This window comes from Sinocyclocheilus rhinocerous, unplaced genomic scaffold (assembly GCF_001515625.1).
Source record: "Sinocyclocheilus rhinocerous isolate Xijiao unplaced genomic scaffold, SAMN03320098_v1.1 scaffold2891, whole genome shotgun sequence".
NCBI lineage: Eukaryota > Metazoa > Chordata > Actinopteri > Cypriniformes > Cyprinidae > Sinocyclocheilus > Sinocyclocheilus rhinocerous.
This window is the reverse complement of record NW_015655423.1, coordinates 141,411-153,096: the sequence shown is the minus strand read 5'-3', so window position 1 is coordinate 153,096 and position 11,686 is coordinate 141,411. Positions and strand designations below refer to the sequence as shown.

Below are 11,686 nucleotides of genomic sequence, written 5' to 3'. Positions count from 1 at the left end.
TCGTTGAGCAAGTAAGATAAAAAATAAATGCATATTATAAGACAATGAAAGTGTTTTTTGACCTTGCATGCATGTCAACCTGTTGTTGGGGACTCCCAAAACCAAAATATGAACCTTTCATTACCCATAATAGGGACACTTTAATAATATTTCACAATATTACTCTTTTGTGGAACACACAACACTATTTATACACTCATACACTTATTTATCTAACACACACATGAAAACAAATTCCTCGTATGTGAAAACATACCTGGCAATAAAGCTCATTCTGATTCTGATATATATATATATATATATATTTTTTTTAACTGCACTTTTAATCAAATAAATGCAGCTTTGATTGTTAAAAGCTTTCAAAAAAGCTTGTTCATGTGCATATGTGTGTGTGTCTATAATGTAATAAATATCTTTACTAGTGAAGGAAACTGAAACTTCCCCAGTTGTATGTGGAAGCAGAGAGGAGGTGTTTAAACAGTGATTGTTAAGTGTAAATGAAGTATAAAATGTGTGACAGCTGGGTTTGGGGGAATTTCTCCATTTATGGTGATCATTTCTCTCACCGAGTCCTCTCAGTTTAGATTTGCTCTTAGGATCAGGATCGGTAGAGAGAACCACTTTAGCTCTGGCCTGATGTTTTATTCCTCTTTGTGTTTCAGGAAGACGTGGAGACTCGCAGCAGGAAGATCTTGTTCAAGGCTGTAAGAGATTGGAGCAACATCCGCTGCTTTATAATAGCAGGTAAGTGAATCTGCAGTGATACACACTCAAACACAGAGGCTGTTCATGCGGTGAAAAAAAAAAGGAAGGTAGAAGACTGATGGTAAGATGCAGCAAATTAAATCTTGTGCAAAACAAACTGTTGCTTTGTGCCTGTTGCTGATGTGTAGGCTTTCTCCGAGGCCTTCATCAGAACTGTAGGCACTAGTTATGTAGCGATACATCGAGTTGTGACCATTGCAGTGATTTTAATGCAGTGTGTTTTTCTCCATTTTCATGATCTGTCCTTTCTTCGTGACTCACGACTGTGAGACTGTTAAGGCAGATGTTTTAGTGTCTGCTGTCATCAGCAGCAAAAATGTGTTAGTCAATTTCTGTGAATCGGTTCAGAATATCTGTTTTGATTAATGTCATTCATGAGTCGCTGACATTATGGTTCAGTTGTTTGCAGAAGTCCTTGTGTTGTGTTTTTGGCAAGATTTTGCACTCTTTTGCTCACCAAGGCTGCATTTATTTGTTCAAAAATACAGTAAAAAAATTAAAATAAGGGTTTTCTACTTAATTATTTTATTGGTAACACTTTAGTATTGGGACCAATTCTCACTATTAACTAGTTGCTTATTAGCATGCCTATTATATTTGCTGTTTATTAGTGCTTATAAAGTACATTTTCTGCATGATCATATTATACACCTCTAATCCTACCCAATACCTAAACTTAATATCTACCTTACTAACTATTAATAAGCAGCAAATTAGGAGTTTATTGAAGCAAAAGTCATAGTTAATGGTTTGTTAATAGCAAGAATTGGACCTTAAAATAAAGTGTGACCATTTTATTAAATGCAATTTTTAATGAAGTTTTTTTGTAGCTTTTGATCAATCTAATGTATCTTTGTTGAATAGAAGTATTAATTTCTTAAATCTTAAAAAAAAATCGTACTCACCCCAAACATTTGAACGGTATAATATATGCTATAATAATAATAATAATAATTATTATTATTATTATTTTGTAGTGTTCATAGTGAAAACAGTGTAAAAATAATGCCTTGATTTCTCTTTTAGTGACCGAACATATTCTGTGGAGCCATTTAGGGAGCTAAATTTCCAATTTTTTTTTTTAATACATCACCCAGTAGGTTCTCGGATTCAAACTGTGGAAGACCAATGGAAAATGACATATATTTCTCCTGCTAATATGACCCAGCTTTTTAAGAATTTAAGAGTTGCATTAATTTATTTAACAAAGGAGATATGAATATAGCCTTTGCGATAGGTTTCCATGACTTTGCCAGAAGAGACATACGGCAGCCTCAGAGATGAAATTACACAGGCCTGGATTCATTTACCTCTCACTTTTCAACTCTGATGACGTGCATCAAGTTCTGTCATTGACGCCAGTTACCATTCAGACAGTAGGCCCATACACTTTAAGGCTGGATAATGACACTGATTTACTATTTATTTCAGTTCGGCTGTTACAGGTTACTGCACAAAGCTAATATAATGACACCGATGACAGCATACTTTCAGATTTGGAGTAAGTAGCATATTAAAAAGCTGCCTGGAAAAAGTTACCCACTAGGACACAATTTATTTTCAATGAGATGCGTGAATTGTCATGATATTTATAGTGGTCGTAATTTAGCAAAATTGGATGAAACTGGACACATGCTACCAATATTTAGCAAATGGTTTCATATGCACTAAAAGGCTTGGATTAACAGATCAATCTTGGGAAGTTAAGAATCAATACCGGATTATTCAAAGAAAGAAATCATAATACACTTTCATTAGCAGCGCGCTTAAAAGCGCTTCAGCATTTACTGTGTCCTCTCAGGTCTTACATCATTTCTGTGCTATTTTAAGGCGATTAATAGAGCAGGGTCTTTTCGTTCCTTCTGTCAAAGTCAAAACCGGAGCTGATTTTATTATGATCCGCTCTGCATCTCACCACGAAGCCTGTCAGATTTGAGGGAGTTCAGCGTGTTCATTCAGGCTGATGGGAATGGCTTTTCAAAGCTGGCATTGGTTGAGAGCTGTTTCTACACTCTCGGCGCTTGTTGCAGAAGCTTAACAAAACCTTGGGGCTTTGCACGTTCCTGGTGAAAAGCGCCTCTTGTTTTTAGAATAAGCCATCTAAAGACATGGGTGCCTGGGGTCTGGAGCATTCAGTGATTCTGGGCCCTTCGAGGTTTCTTTCATTTGCTTTGAGGAATTACAAAACTACAGTCTTAAGACTGCGGCACTGCGGGCTTGTGGGAGCAGCGGGGTGGAGAGAGCTCGCTGCCGCTCTGCAGGTGATGCCAGAGAGACGCTTTGCAGACGAGCTGAGATCTCTAATCAAGGGCATTCACTCTCCACTGCTAAATAAGATTAATGAAAGCGTCTAATCTCTCTCTTCTTCTGTCTCATTCTCACCGGCCCACACAGAGGTGGGTGGTGTAACTAAAATCGTGTATATCATGGTATGAGTAATTTTATATCACAGCAGCAGTATTTATCACTATATAGTTATTCCTCCAAAAATAGTTTATTTATTGAATAATCTTGTAGCAGTGCCTGTGAATGAAATATTTCATCTTATTTTATTAGTTTGTATTTATATATTGCACAATATGTTGGTACCATATTGGGTATTAGTCAACACTGTAAAAAAATAAAAAGTTGAGAAAACTTAAAAGTTGAAGGCAACCAGATTCAGCAGTTGAGCACTTGAGTTTTCTCAATTTGTTTTTGTTGGAGATTTTTGAGTTTTCTAAATTTTTTGTTGTATAAACTGAAGCAACAGGTTGAAAAAACTCAAAAATCTGTGGAAGCTGGTTGCCTTAAACTTTTAGGTTTTCTCAACTTTTTTTTTTTTACAGTGAATACCGTGTGTGTGTTTTTTTTTTTCTTTTCTTTTAATGTACACAAATACAATTATTTTGTTTAAATTAAATTATTTGTTTATATACAGCAATATACGTTTGCTAATATTGAATATTTCATTTTAAATTTAATTTGTATTTTTTTATATATTTAATTTATTTAACTTCCCACATTTTCAATTATGTTTGGCATCATCTAGCACTCAAAGTTAATATTTAATAACACAAACACTGATAAAATTAATAATATAATTGCAAAATTATTGTCAATCTTTTATTCTGTACATTTCTTATTTTATTTTATTTTATATTATTTTATTTTACATCTCTAATTGTAATTACTTATGTGGAACATGCTGGATGCAAACCATGGGATCATTTTTTTTTATTTACTTACTAAATAGCAAGTAACCAAACATCAGGTAAATTCTACATCAATATACAGCAATTATGCACACATTTTGTCTAACAAACACCACTTACAAAGTTTTCAGTTTTCTTTACTTGTTTAGGATGCACCTGCTCTTTATTTAGTCCATGTTTTTGAATAGTCCCTCTTTTTTGCCATATAGAAGTTAAACCTTTGATGTTTCTCCATGTGGTCTTCAGTCTTAACTTGCTCTGCTTTCTCCAGGTTGCGCCTTTACTTACTATATTTCTCACAGATTACATCCATTCTCCTTGTTACATGTATTACAGAACACATGAGAAGGAATGAAAACCTGAAGGCAGAGATGTTTTTCAGGTTTGATCTTTATCTCTGTCATCCATTGCTTCAGACGTAGGAGAAGCTGTCTTGGATTGTAAGGGATCTGCAATGACCTTTCAAAATAACTGTCCCATGATGATGTATAAATGTCTAGCATATGTCGAAGAAACATGCATTATTCTCCTTGGAACATGGATTTAGATCTGGCTCATGCTGTGGCCCAATCCTGTTCTACATCCGATAAAGCTAACTTTTTTTTGCTCAAGTCTGAGCTTTGTACAACTTGTTTAGCTGTGCTGTGACTGCATATTGATCAGAGATGAATATAGTCGCTCCCTGTAGACCTTATTATAAATCTACGCCCTGCTTTCCAAAATTATTTTCTGAGAGCTTTTGGAGGAAGTTCTGCACAGATTCCCAATGATCCGATACCTGGATCAGAGCCACAACAGCCTGACCACTATAAGCAAACAGTGTGGTTCAGGATTTTCATATCCTATCCGTTTTCTTCAGAAAGTAAGTCAGCCCCTCTACACTCTCTAACGGTGTATAGATTTGTATAGCTCAGTGTCAGCTCAGTCAATTTTGTTATTTTGTTAAACAGTAAATGGAAGACAATACATCTTTTTATTTTTTAATAAATTATAAATAAATCATTCATTTAAACAAATCAATCAGTCATTTTATGTTAGTAAATTTAGGCATCACAACATTTTTATAAATTATTATTTCTTTATTATAATATAGAGCAATATACGTTTGCTGATATTAAATATTTAACTTTAAATTAAATGTTTATTTTTTAAAGGGGTCATATGATGTTGCTAAAAAGAACATTATTTTGTGTATTTGGTGTAATGAAATGTGTTTATTTACAAAGCTCATCGGTCTGAAAAGATCAATCAGTCATTTTATGTTAGTAAATTTAGGCATCACAACATTTTTATAAATTATTATTTCTTTATTATAATATAGAGCAATATACGTTTGCTGATATTAAATATTTAACTTTAAATTAAATGTTTATTTTTTAAAGGGGTCATATGATGTTGCTAAAAAGAACATTATTTTGTGTATTTGGTGTAATGAAATGTGTTTATTTACAAAGCTCATCGGTCTGAAAAGCGAGGTGTGCTCTGATTGGCCAGCTATCCAGTGCATTGTGATTGTGATCCGAATACCTCAAGCGTGTGACGGAATTGTTACGCCCCTTACCATATTGTGATGGAGCGATGAGACAAAAACATTAAAAAACCCATTATAAATGAGGTATTTGTTGCATCCAGTGGGGACATAATTACGGATTATAATGACTTATACTGTCTTTTTACGTTGCGCGTTGCATCGCGCCGCGTAAACATAAAACCATGTCTGCATGTGTGATCGGAGAAATGACAAACAACAAGCACATTGCTCAGAACTCGCGTTTGAATCGTCAGGTTTATTTTTTTTTTTTTTTTTTTTTTTTTTTTTTTTGTTTTTTATTTTTTTTTTATCTTTTTTTTTTTTTTTTTTTTTTTTTTATAAATATGAAATTGGCGAAAATTATGTTGTGCATCCCTAATTGTAATTAAACGCAAACCATGGGATACATTTTTTGATGAGCCACATTAGTTGCCAATAACAAGTAATGAAATCAAGTTTATGATGATGATGATACATATCTAGTATGAGCTGATACATTTAATATTCACTGATACTAATCTAACAAAAATGTCTAAAAATGGCTGATAATTGATTTGGTACTAATATACCATGCATCCCTGTTACAGTTAGTTGCATTATGTAATTCCTGATCTGATTTCACTCTGAGCTTCACAGTTCATTCCGACGTAAGTTCACTTTTTTTTAATTTTTTTTTATTTGCAAATACTTTTTGGCTGTGAATCAGGTTTTAATGTGATTCATCTCTGTGCTGGTTGGTTCAAGGGGATTTTTTAAAAATGCCTACAGAGAAAATGAATGGGAAAAATGCTTTAGGAACCAAGACTGCTGAAAAAGTGTGCACTCACTGTTGGGCTCTTATTGATGGCTGCGTAGTCACCCACAGATCCTCTCCGTGCCTACAGTCGCTGACATCAATATTGTTTCTGCCGTCCCGCTCGCCGGCCTCCCACTCCTCCTCACTATTGATGGATGACCCCACTGATAAAGAGATGCTGGACCGCAGTGCATGCGTTTTGCCGTTACAAATGCAGATCTGGGACTTCTGCAGCAGCTAACCAAATCAAAGAGAGATAAATCTCCTTGTGCTTGTGTCCTTTGTTATGTAGAACAGCAATACATCTTTTCACAGCGATATTAAAATCTCTCTTTTATTTCATATGTGGGTAGTGAGGCATTCAATTCTATAATGGTCCAGTACTTTATATATGTCAGAACTGGCAATGTGGAATAAAGCATTCATCGATCATTTTCATGGGGGAACGGCTTCTCGCTGTGCCATACAGGTCGAGACTAGAAGGGGGTTACAGGTCTTTCCGGTTTGAGGTCTACATGGTCTTGTCTCAATCTGAGCAGGACTTTTTAAATCATTTTTGGATTCGCTTTGTGCACAGGCTTGAAATAAGACAGTCAGAGTTCCTTTTAATACAGTCGTGTTAAAATATTTCTGAACTGCATAAATTTTTTTTTTACAGGATGCGTGAGTGTGAGAGCTATTTTCTGTTAAAAGAAAACAACAGTAATGGAAACTTAAAGTTAAGCTTTACAGAAAGAAGAAATCATTGACTGAATTTTACTAATATACTACTTATTAATATCCTTAATATACTGTTTATTAATATAATTTTACTAATATTTCATATGTGGGTAGTGAGGCATTCAATTCTATAATGGTCCAGTACTTTATATATGTCAGAACTGGCAATGTGGAATAAAGCATTCATCGATCATTTTCATGGGGGAACGGCTTCTCGCTGTGCCATACAGGTCGAGACTAGAAGGGGGTTACAGGTCTTTCCGGTTTGAGGTCTACATGGTCTTGTCTCAATCTGAGCAGGACTTTTTAAATCATTTTTGGATTCGCTTTGTGCACAGGCTTGAAATAAGACAGTCAGAGTTCCTTTTAATACAGTCGTGTTAAAATATTTCTGAACTGCATAAATTTTTTTTTTACAGGATGCGTGAGTGTGAGAGCTATTTTCTGTTAAAAGAAAACAACAGTAATGGAAACTTAAAGTTAAGCTTTACAGAAGAAGAAATCATTGACTGAATTTTACTAATATACTACTTATTAATATCCTTAATATACTGTTTATTAATATAATTTTACTAATATTACTTTCAGTTATTTAAAAAAAATGTGAATACATATTTGTTTATTAACAAATAATATGTATATCACTTTCTCTCTGTCTCTCTGTTTATATATTAGTAAGTAAATATAATATAAATCTAAACATATATTAGTTAGTAAATAGCTCTATTTATTTATTTATTTACTAACTGATATTCTGGATATCAGTATATTTTATATATACAATACATAACACAAATGAAAATATTGTAAATGTATAGTGAACAAAATAAACATAAATAAATTTTTATATTAGTTAGCAAAAGTTTGTTTATTTACTAACTTACTAATATTCTGGATATTACTGTATTTTATTTATACAAAACTTTTTTTATTTAATCTTTTATTCATTATATTTTTATTTTAATAAATAAATATAGATTTCATAAATAATTTTATCCAAAAAGCGCCAGTTTTATTAATAGAAGTAACAGTGAAATTTTACTCTTTTCGACTATTTTGAATAATAGTAAAGTGACCAAATCTAGGAAATAGTACAAATGAAAATATTGTAAATATGTAGTGAACAAGATAAATAAATAAAAACATCAAAACTATATTGAACAAACTGTTTTCAAGACTATATTTGTTAATTGACAAATATACAGCATAACAGTAGTGGGTGAGCAGTACGGCGCCGGAGCTTTGAACTTGATTCTCTGCTCTTTTCAAACTATCTTCATTGGCGTAGATAGATATACAAACTGGGTGGCCAATATTTGTCCGAAGCACAAATTACTCTATATTTAATTGTCTGAATTGCAGCCATGCTGACATTCTGCTGCAAAAACGAGTGGTGTGATAATGATGGAATTAAATTGTCTTTTTCCTTTAACATCATTTATTTTGGGTTCAGTCGGGGTCCTGTGTGAGTGGGGACGTGGAGTGTGAGTTCATTATTGAATTTGCTGTCAATATAAATAAGTGCAGTGAAATCTAAGGGCAGCTGCCGTCCTATCGTCTCCCATAACACAAATGAGAGCTGAAGCCCTGGAGGTTCGGATCTGTCCTGATAACGCTCCACCTCTGCAGACTCGTCAATAGTGCCAATTATGTTAATGTGTGTGATTTTTGTCATGTGGCCCGGGTAGTGTAAGGAAAACCCAATACATGTCCTATCTGGCATGTTAACCGTCCGAGGGCCTCTATTTTAATCAAAAGTTTGCCAGATAGTCCTCCGTTTGTTATTCAAGGCCTTTGACAGAGCTTTAATAAAGCTCTAGATGTATCTCGTGTGGATTTTGGGAAAGAGGCTTGTTGAATCAGTTGCTGTAATAACATATTTTTTTCTATTTGGCTGAGAAGTCGCATGCTGTCAATGATATTGCAGATCTTTACCCGGGGACAGAGCTTGGTCTTATCTGGAATATTCAGTGCAGATGTGTTAGACGACATGAACGCTATGGTTTTCTGAGGCGGCGGTGGTATCTGATCCGGTTGTGTCGGAGGAGCTGAATCTGTGCTGGAGCAGAGTGGTTGATTGGGATCCAGAGCTCTGTGTTTCCATGCACATTTAATTCATGTGCAAAATTAGAATATCACAAAAACAATATGCCAGTAAATCAGAAAATCGCCACTTCTGGAGAAATTGGCAGAAAATAGCAATGAAGTGGAAGTTGTGTCCACTGGGGAAGACGCTCTGGCTCTTTTATTAAATATAATGAATGACTTGCGGTTTAGAATTATTCAGTCGCATAACTTTATAATGATTTTTTGGAATTTGTTCAGTATATGTATATATATCATTTTTATTGTTCAAAATTTTGGGAAAGTACCTTTTTTTTTTTTTTTTTTTAAGAAGGTGATACTATTCAGCAAGCATGCATTACATTGATCAGAAGTGAAAGTAAAGGTTTCTGTTTCAAATAATTCCTGAACTTTCTATTCATCAAAGAATCCTAGTCATCAAATCAGCATATTAGAATTATTTCTGAAGGATCATGTGACCCTGAAGGCTGGAGTAATGATGCTGGAAATTCAGCTTTGCAGCGCAGGAATAAATTACATTTTAAAATATATTCAAATAGAAAACCTTTTTTTTTTATAAATTAATGTTCCACAGTTTTACTGTTTTCACTGTATGTTTTATCAAATAAACTTTGCCTTGGAATAAAAAGAGATTTTACATTTTGAACAGTAGTGTGTATTCTTTTCTTTTTTCTTTTCTTTTCCTTCCTTTCTTTTCTTTTCTTTTCTTTTCCTTCCTTCCTTCCTTTTCTTTTCGGACACTTAATTATTTCTGCCTATTTTCAAGTTAAGATGAAACTTGCTATTATCTAGTATCTATTATCTGTTATCTAGTGAAAAGCGCTTTCCCTTTAAGGGTATTTTATACCACAAACATAAAAAGTCCCTCCTGTACTACTATGAGGACATTTTATTTAAGTTAGGATGCCTAAAGTAATTTAGTAGCATTTAAACATTTGTATTTGCTTTTAGTGTGTTCTTTTCTCTTTTTTTAAACAATATAGCATGCATTACGATAATAGGTGAGCACCAGCCAATGAGATTGTCGTTTGCGCATTAGTTCTGCCCACTACCGGAGAAAGAGGTAGTTCTTAAAAGTGGAAGAATTCCAAAAGAACTGAAAGAATTTATTATATCAGTCATTTATTGGTTTTCTGCAATAACTCCGTACTGGCCAAAATTTTAAGTGTTGGTATTTGTATGCCACCTTTGTTTCTTCCTTTTTTGGCGGAGAGTGAGAAACTGAAGCGCTCAGTCAGAGTGTTCGGCGAGTGAAAATATATATGTGCTAATCATATACTTAGCCTCCTACTCGCACACTGGCGAGTAAAATCTGAGAATGTATTAGCAATTGGCTAATATTAGACATCATTTAGTCGCCCAGAGTGAAGATTTAGTCGCATATGCGAGTGATTTACTCGCAATGTAGAGGGTTGTTTATGTAATAAGAGTTTTTCCATTTAAAATTCCTATTTGAAAAATAAATGGAAGTACTAGCTATTAATGGTACAGAGCAGCTGTCATTGTCATTCTAACTTTGATTTTGCCATTTATTTTTAGGAAAGTAGCTCAGGTGCAACGTGCTGGTTTCACATCGGTGCGCTAAATGAAATCACCATGTTTTTGAGGGTTATGGGGCACATATGTGTGTGGGGCTAGAGAAGGGCTGTTGTGACCCAGAGCTGTTTAGACTGCCCTCTGACCCACAATGCCGTCAGCCTGTGAATCAACCCTTTCCTGGTTGGTGGGCAGACTGTACGTGGCATTAAACATCAAAGCCGCAGGTCAGAAGTCATTTCCACTAAGCTGAGAAAAGATCCCGGCCGTGTCTCATGAGGGCCTGAAGACGTTCACTCAAAAGGGTGCTGGGGTTTGGTTCTGGATTATGTAAATCATAACCCTTCCTCTTCCAAATCGACTTTGATTCAAACCATATTTTATCTTGGTGACTTTTTTTTTTTATTATATAAACTAACACATACCATTGACAAAAAATGTTTGGCAAAACATTAATTTAAGGCCCTGTTTGTAAAGTTAGGCTATATCTTAATCGTTTATGCTTCTGAACTCTGACTGCCCAAAAATGTGATTTGTCCAAAACTTTCATTTATCGCTGCCGTTCTCTTCCTGTTCTCTGTCTGTTTGTCAGGTGGGATCAAAGAAAATGACTTTCTTCTTTTCTGGTACTTTTTTTTGGTTCTAAAGGTCATTTTTGCCCTTAACACAGCAATAATTGCTTGAGGCCACCCTTTCCCTAAAGGCCAGAGATATATTGGCAGCTTTTTTTGTTGTTGTTGTTGATGACTTGAATTGAGGTGATTTGGCACAATTGTATGTGACGAGGATGAGCAAAAATGGGGCATCTGAGAGAGGCACTGAGACTCAGCAATAAAGAAATAATTTCATTATGAGATAAATGATTTCTGTCAGAACCTACAAGAAAAAAATAAACCGTTTTACGTTGCTTTAAAAAGGTTTCCATAGCTCCAGGATTCAGCACAACATCATTATTTATGTTTTCCTTTGGGTGGTGATTATGTCTGTGTTCATCTTGGAACTTTTTATTTTATTTAATAATTGAACAATAATAATAACATTTTAGAAATTAATGAATTA

General features: G+C 34.4%; 1 protein-coding gene across 1 annotated transcript in view; it reads left to right on the top strand.

Annotated features, from left to right (window-relative positions):
- The first annotated feature begins 662 nt into the window (after window positions 1-662).
- The window catches only part of LOC107718317 (double-stranded RNA-specific editase 1-like), a 122,935-nt gene continuing 111,911 nt past the window's right edge, over window positions 663-11,686 (top strand). Inside the window, exon 1 of the mRNA XM_016525346.1 lies at window positions 663-744. The gene's annotated coding sequence lies outside the window, so the exon portion shown is untranslated. The remainder of the gene's footprint in view (window positions 745-11,686) is intronic.